The following is an 8,115-nucleotide window of genomic DNA, read 5'->3' on the forward strand; positions in this document are numbered from 1 at the left end:
CACAGAGTGAACCAAAGTGAAGTTTTTTGGACATGGAGGCGATACAGACAGACAGTAACTGTCAATGACATGCCTTGCTCAGGCCGCCCAAGGGCTACTCCTGCGATAGATGACCACTACCTACAGATTGTGGCTTGGAGGAACCCCTGACAGCAATCCCTCCATGTTTAATAATACTTTTCATGCAGCCACAGGACATCATGTTACGACTCAAACTATGTGCAGTAGACTGCATAATGTGCAACTTCATTGCTGACGTCCATGGTGAGGTCCATCTTTGCAACCATGACGCCATGCAGCGTGGTACAGATGGGACCAACAACATGCCGAATGGGCCGCTCAGGATTGACATCACGTTCTCTTTACCGATGAGTGTCGCATATGCCTTCAACCAGACAATCATTGGTGATATGTTTGGAGGTAACCTGGTCAGGCTGAACACCTTAGACACACTGACAGCTAGTGCAGCAAGGTGGAGGTTCCCTGCTGTTTTGGGGTGGCATTAAGTGGGGTCGACGTACGCTGTTGGTGGTCATGGAAGGCGCCATAACGGCTGTACGATATGGGAATGCCATCCTCAGACCGATAGTGCAACCATATCGGCAGCATATTGTTGAGGCATTCATCTTCATGGACGACAATTCGTGCCCCATTGTGCGCATCTTGTGAATGACTTCCTCAGGATAACAACATTGCTCAACTAGAGTGGCCAGCATGTTCTCCAGACATGAACCCTGTTGAACATGCCTGGGATAGATTGTAAAGGGCTGTTTATGGATGACGTGACCCACCAACCACTCTGAGGGAACTACGCCAAATCGCCATTGAGGAGTGGGGCAATTTGGACCAATAGTGCCTTGACGAACTTGTGGATAGTATGCCACGATGAATACAGGCATGCATCAATGCAAGAGGACATGCTACTAGGTATTAGGGGTACTGGTGTGTACAGCAATCTGGACCACGACCTCTAAAGGTCTCACTGTATGGTGGTACAACATGCAATGTGTGGTTTTCATGTGCGATGAAAAAGACGGAAATAATGTTTACATTGCTCTCTATTCCAATTTTCTGTACAGGTTCCGGAACTCTCGGAACCAAGGTGATGCAAAACCTTTTTTGGTGTGTGTATTTCTTCTGAACAGACAAAAAAACAATATGATGAAAATAAATTGCAGATAATATGTTTTTTTACAAAAAAGGTCTCACATGTTGGACTATTCCATATTTTTGCACAAATTTTCAACATATATAAATGATATGCCTCACATGTCTAATTTTTTACTTATACACACACAAAAAAACATAGAAAAACTGTATACAGTAGTTACAAAAAGTAACTTAACAATTTACATGAATACATCTTCTGTGTGTGCCTAACAGGTTATGTTTCCCTCTACAGTTGATGCACTTTTTTCAACAAACAGGTGATGGACTTGTATTCTTCTGGCAGCTAGGAATACTCATGACACAGCTTACAGACTTATGAATTACCATATTTGACATAAAATATTTATTTAGGGTTGACAGACTTGGACATTTTAGTTACAATTGATATGGAATATTTATTTACAGCTTCCTGCTGTGAGACATATAACACTAAACTAAATGTAATTTCTTTTGGTATGGTCAGCTGTGCACATGGTCTCTCACATGTGGTGTGTGCACAGCACAAGTGACTTGCTGACTGTCATGTCAAGACAGTCCTATTCTCAGTTCTGAAACAGTGTGCACATCATGTCTTCGCAAATGAATACTCAAGCGATGTACCATATACGAAGTGGGGGCGAGAGCACTGCCAACACCACTGCACAGACACTTCAAGTAGTTTTAAACTATGAGAGCCATTGGTGCTGCATGCTGCACATCCTTAGCTCATATAAGAGTGGTACCTGTGTCTATATGGTATGTGTACAGTTGTGCAGGGAGACCTACAAATTCCACAATTGGTGGCCAATTTGTCTCATCTTTCATCAGGCTGATAAACTTATTGTTGGCAGGTGTTACACCATAAAGTTTTTTGGCCACATATCCAGAAATGTCAAATGCATCAGGGCGGCACCCTATTACTTCGTATGAATCGCAACCCTTCACCCAACAAATAAAGCTGTCAGTACCCGTATAAAGTAACTTTGGCTTTGCAAAATGCGTTTTCACATACTTATAATGGAATTGGTACATGTAGAGTTTGGATAGGTCTAGCACACAAGTATGGACATGAACAAGTTTCGTGAACTCTACTGAAACCTTAGCCATCTCAAGTACAATGAAATCGTTGTTGAAGAGTGTGACCTGTTTAAAATTTTGCCGGATGATATAATCTGCCACATCATAACAGTCCTTCCAATGGGTATTTAGTGAATTTCATGATGTTCTCTGAAATTTTGTGTTGTTTTTCCAAGAATTCATTATTCGTAAGTCTCTAAAAAGCTTTCCCAAGTGTACACATTGCAAGAGTCCTCCTTTTCAGTGTTTAAATTAGTGCAGTTCTTCAATCAGGGATGCTGGTTGAAGAAAATAGTGTGAATGACTCTATCTAGTTGCAACTCCCCCACTTGAGGTATTGCTGGAGATTATGATAATGTTGTATATACCTTGTTTTTCCCGCCAGTGTTGTCATCAGCTTGGAGTGGGAACTGTTTTCTGGAACTTGGTGCTCTGGATACAGCGATAAATTGCTGTGTTCATCATGCAAGCTAATAAGGTAAGTTAAATCTACCTCTAAAGTGTACCCCATTTCAGAATCTGCCCATATACATTTGATGTTTTTATCCAGTCTAGTGATTTCCTTATCAGACATTAACCAAAACCCTTCAACAGGCAGACGTTGTTACACAGCTTGCCTGAATGTTGTTTACATCCAAGTACATGATGTAACTTAAATCCCCAGATCAAGATACTGTTCATGTATTCATAGCTTGTTTGCCTTGGCATGCCTATGGACACACTGATAAAGTCCACCAAGAATCCCTCATTCAAAAAACAACACATGAACATCAGTCAATAACTCAATGTTGACATGTGACCTTTTCAATATAGCTCCCCATGAAAACCCTGGTGCAGTGTAGGAATTGGCAGGATCCAGTTCATGTGTGTCCAAGCACACACTCAAGAATTGTTTGAAAATATCTGCAGGTAAGCACTCATCGATCTCCACATAAAGTTTTGCAAATTGCTTTAAATTAGGGACACTGAACTCCTGCCATACACCCACTGCATGGCCACTCTCTGCATTCGATCTGGCAGTGCTTGAAAGTTTGCTGGAGAATGTGATTATGTCGGGCAGTGAGGTTTCATTATGTTTGTCCCGTAAATCCACCCTTCTTTGTTATGACCTGAAACTTAGCATCATTGGGAAATGCAGCTTAAGTGAGATGTAAGACCTGATGCATTTTTTTCAGCAAGTTTCTGTTGTGGTGTCTGCATGAATCTCAGTAAGTCAAGGAACCTCTGTCTAACTTTCTTGGTGATTCTATTTGGATCAAAATGTATCTCTCAGTAAAGTCAGGTAGGACATTAATCTGATCTCTGCTCATTCCATAATCAGCCAAGGGCTCAGCTATAAAGTGAGCATCATACCAATTTAAATTTTAGATGAAAATAGGTATGTATCCTGGGAGTTGGTAATTCAGTTTGCATGCAGTGTGTGCAGCACCATGGAATTTGCCAATTACGTGGCAATGATCCCTACATGATGCTTCCATTTCTTTATCTAGTGGCTGCCCATATATACAACAATCAACTGCATACTTGTACAGTAATTTATCCTCCTGCATTTCAGTCAAAGGAACAAATTTGTCATAAATACCATCAACCCTCCTTGCGAGGCTTCAAGATCAGAGAGCAACCAATCCACAGGTTTATCCCCAATGCACAAATCAAAACGATTAAGATTTCCATCATACATGCATACAGCTTGATAAGTAGATGTAAAAGGTACATGTTGTTCTGTGAGAGTGGTATGAGAGGCAGTTGGATCACCCACACAGCGCACCATAGCAGTGAGAAGACATTCAGTGTCTGCATGAAAAGTGAAGGGTACTTGTTCCTTATGGAGGAAATTCTTAAACTTCAAGATTTTATTCTCCTCAGTATGCATTACAACACATACCGGGTCCATTGTAGAGCAATCTTCCAGCTGTTTTGTTGAGCTCTCACCCATTTTAAATGAGTTCAGTCACCTAGGGTGAAACTACAATGCCCCCTTATTTTTAGACATTTTGGAGGAGAGAAGACGGGACATGCTTTTAATCCAGCAGTAATGTTCTCTGCCACCTTCGGTGATTAACAACAAATCAGCATGTGTCGCATGCTGACTAGCGGCTTTAGGAAAGTAAGTGGGTCCAACAACTGTTTGTGTAACAACACTGTCATCTAACTTGCATTCCTTCAGGCTATAGACATGAGCAGATATATGGGGGTTCTGCCTCTCACATTTACCGATCTCCTGAGATCTCATGGGAATTTAATACCATTGTGTTTATAACAGCCCCTAATATGCACACAGTATTGTTCTGGATGCTCATTATTCTGTTCCTTTTTTCTTTTTCAAGCAAGAAGGGACCACAGAAAGCAGTGCTGCTCTTTATTTTGGACATTAATAATTGCCTTTTTATTAGCTACATCCTCTGGAAGGTGAATATACGAGGACCGCCCACGTATTTAGTCATACACACGAATGTGAATGTCCAAATATAAAACTGTACAGGAAGTTTTACCCTAATATTTTTGCTGGAAGTCAGAGAGCTGGACCTGATCGACTTCAGGGTAAATTCATCAAACCATTTAGTGATTGAGGTGCCCTGCATTATCCTGCATTATTTGTGGGTTATGTATGACACTGTCCTTTGAGTCATTCTCCTTAGGTGGGAGGGTGAACTCGCAGAATATTGTAGTGAAGCGCTTATTGGCGGGATGCCGCAGATCCATCAAGATCTTGGAAAATTCCCTTTCAAAACACCCATTTATGAGAAAAATTGAATCTTGGTACACAACTGTGTTACTGAAGTGAGCGAGCAAGATCCTGTCTCCAAGTGCACCTTGAATCTCACAAAATGTTAATTCTGTGCACCATATCTGAACATCCCCATCCTCACTGTCGAAATGGGTAGAGGTCTGCTGCTAGCTGATATCTGACACCACTGTTACCACAGACACCCCAGTCCAATGGCCCATGTGTTGGTGATGGTGATGGTGCTCACGACAGTCCAGCTGTCAGTGCAGGTGCTGCTGCCTGCAGTGATCTGGCCATCTGCACTGCTCCTTGTGGTGCAGACATTACCGCTATGGTTCTGGCTGCTGCCACTGCTGGTTGCAAGGACCCAGGTGCTGGGGACAGGAACCACGTGCTGGGGACAGGAACAAGCTCCAAATCATCAGGCATTTATGAAACAACTGAGAGCAACAGCCTATAAGTATCAGAAAAAAATTTAGACAACCGGTCAAGCAATTCTGAAACATTCTGTAAGTATCCAAAAATTTATACACACAGAAAGATACTTACTTAAGAATTCTGCATCGCTCAACTGATTCGTGACTGGAAATCCTGATAGACCACTTACAAAATAAAAAAAATAATAAACAGTGCAGCCCCCTTCCTGTGAAGTTTTAAATGAGTGGTCTTTTGCCAGAATGAACTAAGTGACAGTTTTGAGGAATAAAGGACTGAAGTTATGAGTTTGCAGCAACTTACATATTCAAAAATGTTGATGGTTATTTGTGAGGTATGGTGTATAATGGGTATGAAAAATTTTTACAAGCATTTTGAGCCTTGCAACACATTATTTAATTACAGTATGGAACTTAATGCAACAGAGAAACAACGTAAAATATCCATGTATGTCAGGTTATTTTGTTTTCACACCACATTAATGCACTTCAGATACAAAATATAAAGTAAAGTTTTTTTGTTTTGTTTTTGTATTATATTCATACATAGCTCTATTTGGCAACTGAAACACACACAAATAATTTAAGTATTTATGTAATACAGCATTATTAAACAATTTCTGTAATTAGGAAAGAACATTGGAATATACTTAAGGCAATTCTTATGCTTCCCTATTACCCATATGAGTACTGTGTTACTCATCTTCTACATTACTGTCACTGCTAATTTCTGTTACTTCAGCCATTTTGAGACCCTTATAGAGTTCGTGGTACATTGGGGTACATACATTAGGAGGCTCTGAAAATCTCTCAGGTTCTCAGGGCAGAGAGTGTGCACTGATGGACACAGTGTAGGCAGAACAGTTTGACTGAGAGAACAGTGGTGAGCGTTTAGTCGTTTATTGAAATTCACTGAAGAATATTCTTCCATGTCATTGTGAATGCATTTGTACTCGATTATCCCCAGCTTCTCTTTTGAAAATCTCATTTCCTTAATCCTAAGCCACTCAGCCTTTTCTCCAGAAAGATTTACTTTTCTGTTAGTCACTGCTTTTCCAGTACCATGGTACTTTTGAAGTCACTGCAATCCATTTTTACAACTTCAAATTTACCTTTCTTCACTCTGGCATTCTCAGTAATACACTAAAGCTGTTGTGAGGCAAATATTTCTGGATAATGCTGTAGTTTCCTCTCTATATCCCCAAAATCACCATACTAACATCCCTGGACCAATATCATGTGATTTCATATAGTTCAATACACAATAACTGACCTCTTGAGCTTCTCTTGAAGCAATACTTTCATTCCAGCAATGATTTTCTGCCTTTCCTCTTTTAAAGTCATGAATTCCAAGATTATTGCAGGAGAGTTGACATTTATAGTATGCAACTCCTATTGTCAATTTAGGCAGCAATAATGCTTTCTACAAATCAAAAGGAAAAACTGTAAAATTACCTTCTGTCTTAGAGTTCTCCATATCCCTGTTCAGACAATCTCTTGCAGCTTCAGCCTCCCTGTGGTGCAATTCCTGTTCCTTTCTTAATCTTTGTAGCTTCTCAGTGTCTACCACACCAGACGTAAGTGTCTGTTCTGCTGTAATTATTGTGTTTAGCCTCTCGCATGTTTGACATGTATCCTTTTGAGGAGGCTTGAAACTGAGATTGAAGTCTCGTCTAAATACTCTTTTGTACAGTGACTGACTGGAAGGTTTAACATTGGGATCTTCTTCTTTCAGCTTACCAATTAATAATCTGTACATCAAACCAAGATTCAGTCTACTGTCCAAGTACTTTTTTGACAAATCTTTTCTGTAATGGGTGACACGATGTAGTGGGAAAACTATTAATGTGATTATGCATGTGAATAATCATTGAGTCAGCACTTTTACTGTGAGGTATGTGTTTTCTGCACTGGTCACATAAAGAGCTTGTCTTTGCTTTGGCTATGGCTTGATGCACCCTGCTGCCAGAAATCTGCAGGGTCTTTAGATAAGTTTCTTTGCATACCTCCACATTGTTTCCATCCGCACTAGAAATATTATAGTTCCTAGAAAACTTCTTGTCACTTTTAGAATGCTTCCTTTTGGTGGGAGCATTTTTAAATGAACCATATATTATTGATGTCTGCACATGCTGAGACCAACTTCCATAAAATGTATCAAAAAACATTCTTTTCTCTTCACGATTTATTTTTTTTCCAGCATTTTCCTCTATGTGAACAATTAAAATCAACAAATGTCTTTCCTGGGACAGTCTCCCCTTCACTGTTAACATAAGCTACCCCACTATTTTGGTTCTACTTCCTTACAGTTTTCTTCCTCTGTTCCTTGTTTCCTTTTTTTCTGTTATTGCCAGAAATTTTATCTTCATTTGAAAAACAAATTACTTAGATCTACAAATTAGTTTTGAAAATTGATTTATTAAGAATGCCAGTTATGAGACCAAGTTAAGATATTCCATTCCATTATTTTTGAGGCTGACGAATATGCAAGATGCAATTCTTTAAGGAACTCTTTTGTCAGAGTGAACCATCTCCACATTAAATCATATTTCTTGCCCTAAATAAAGAGCTATTTCTATCCCCTCATTACTGTGTGGCAGCACTGGCCGAAGTATTGACGTACACTCCTATCAATTGTGCAGTGACCATAGATGTACCACTTATGGTCATGGTTCATTCTGGCATGTGAGATAAACAATATAACCTCAAATAAACGAGTTTTTTTTC

This window comes from Schistocerca piceifrons, chromosome X, assembly GCF_021461385.2.
Source record: "Schistocerca piceifrons isolate TAMUIC-IGC-003096 chromosome X, iqSchPice1.1, whole genome shotgun sequence".
Lineage (NCBI taxonomy): Eukaryota > Metazoa > Arthropoda > Insecta > Orthoptera > Acrididae > Schistocerca > Schistocerca piceifrons.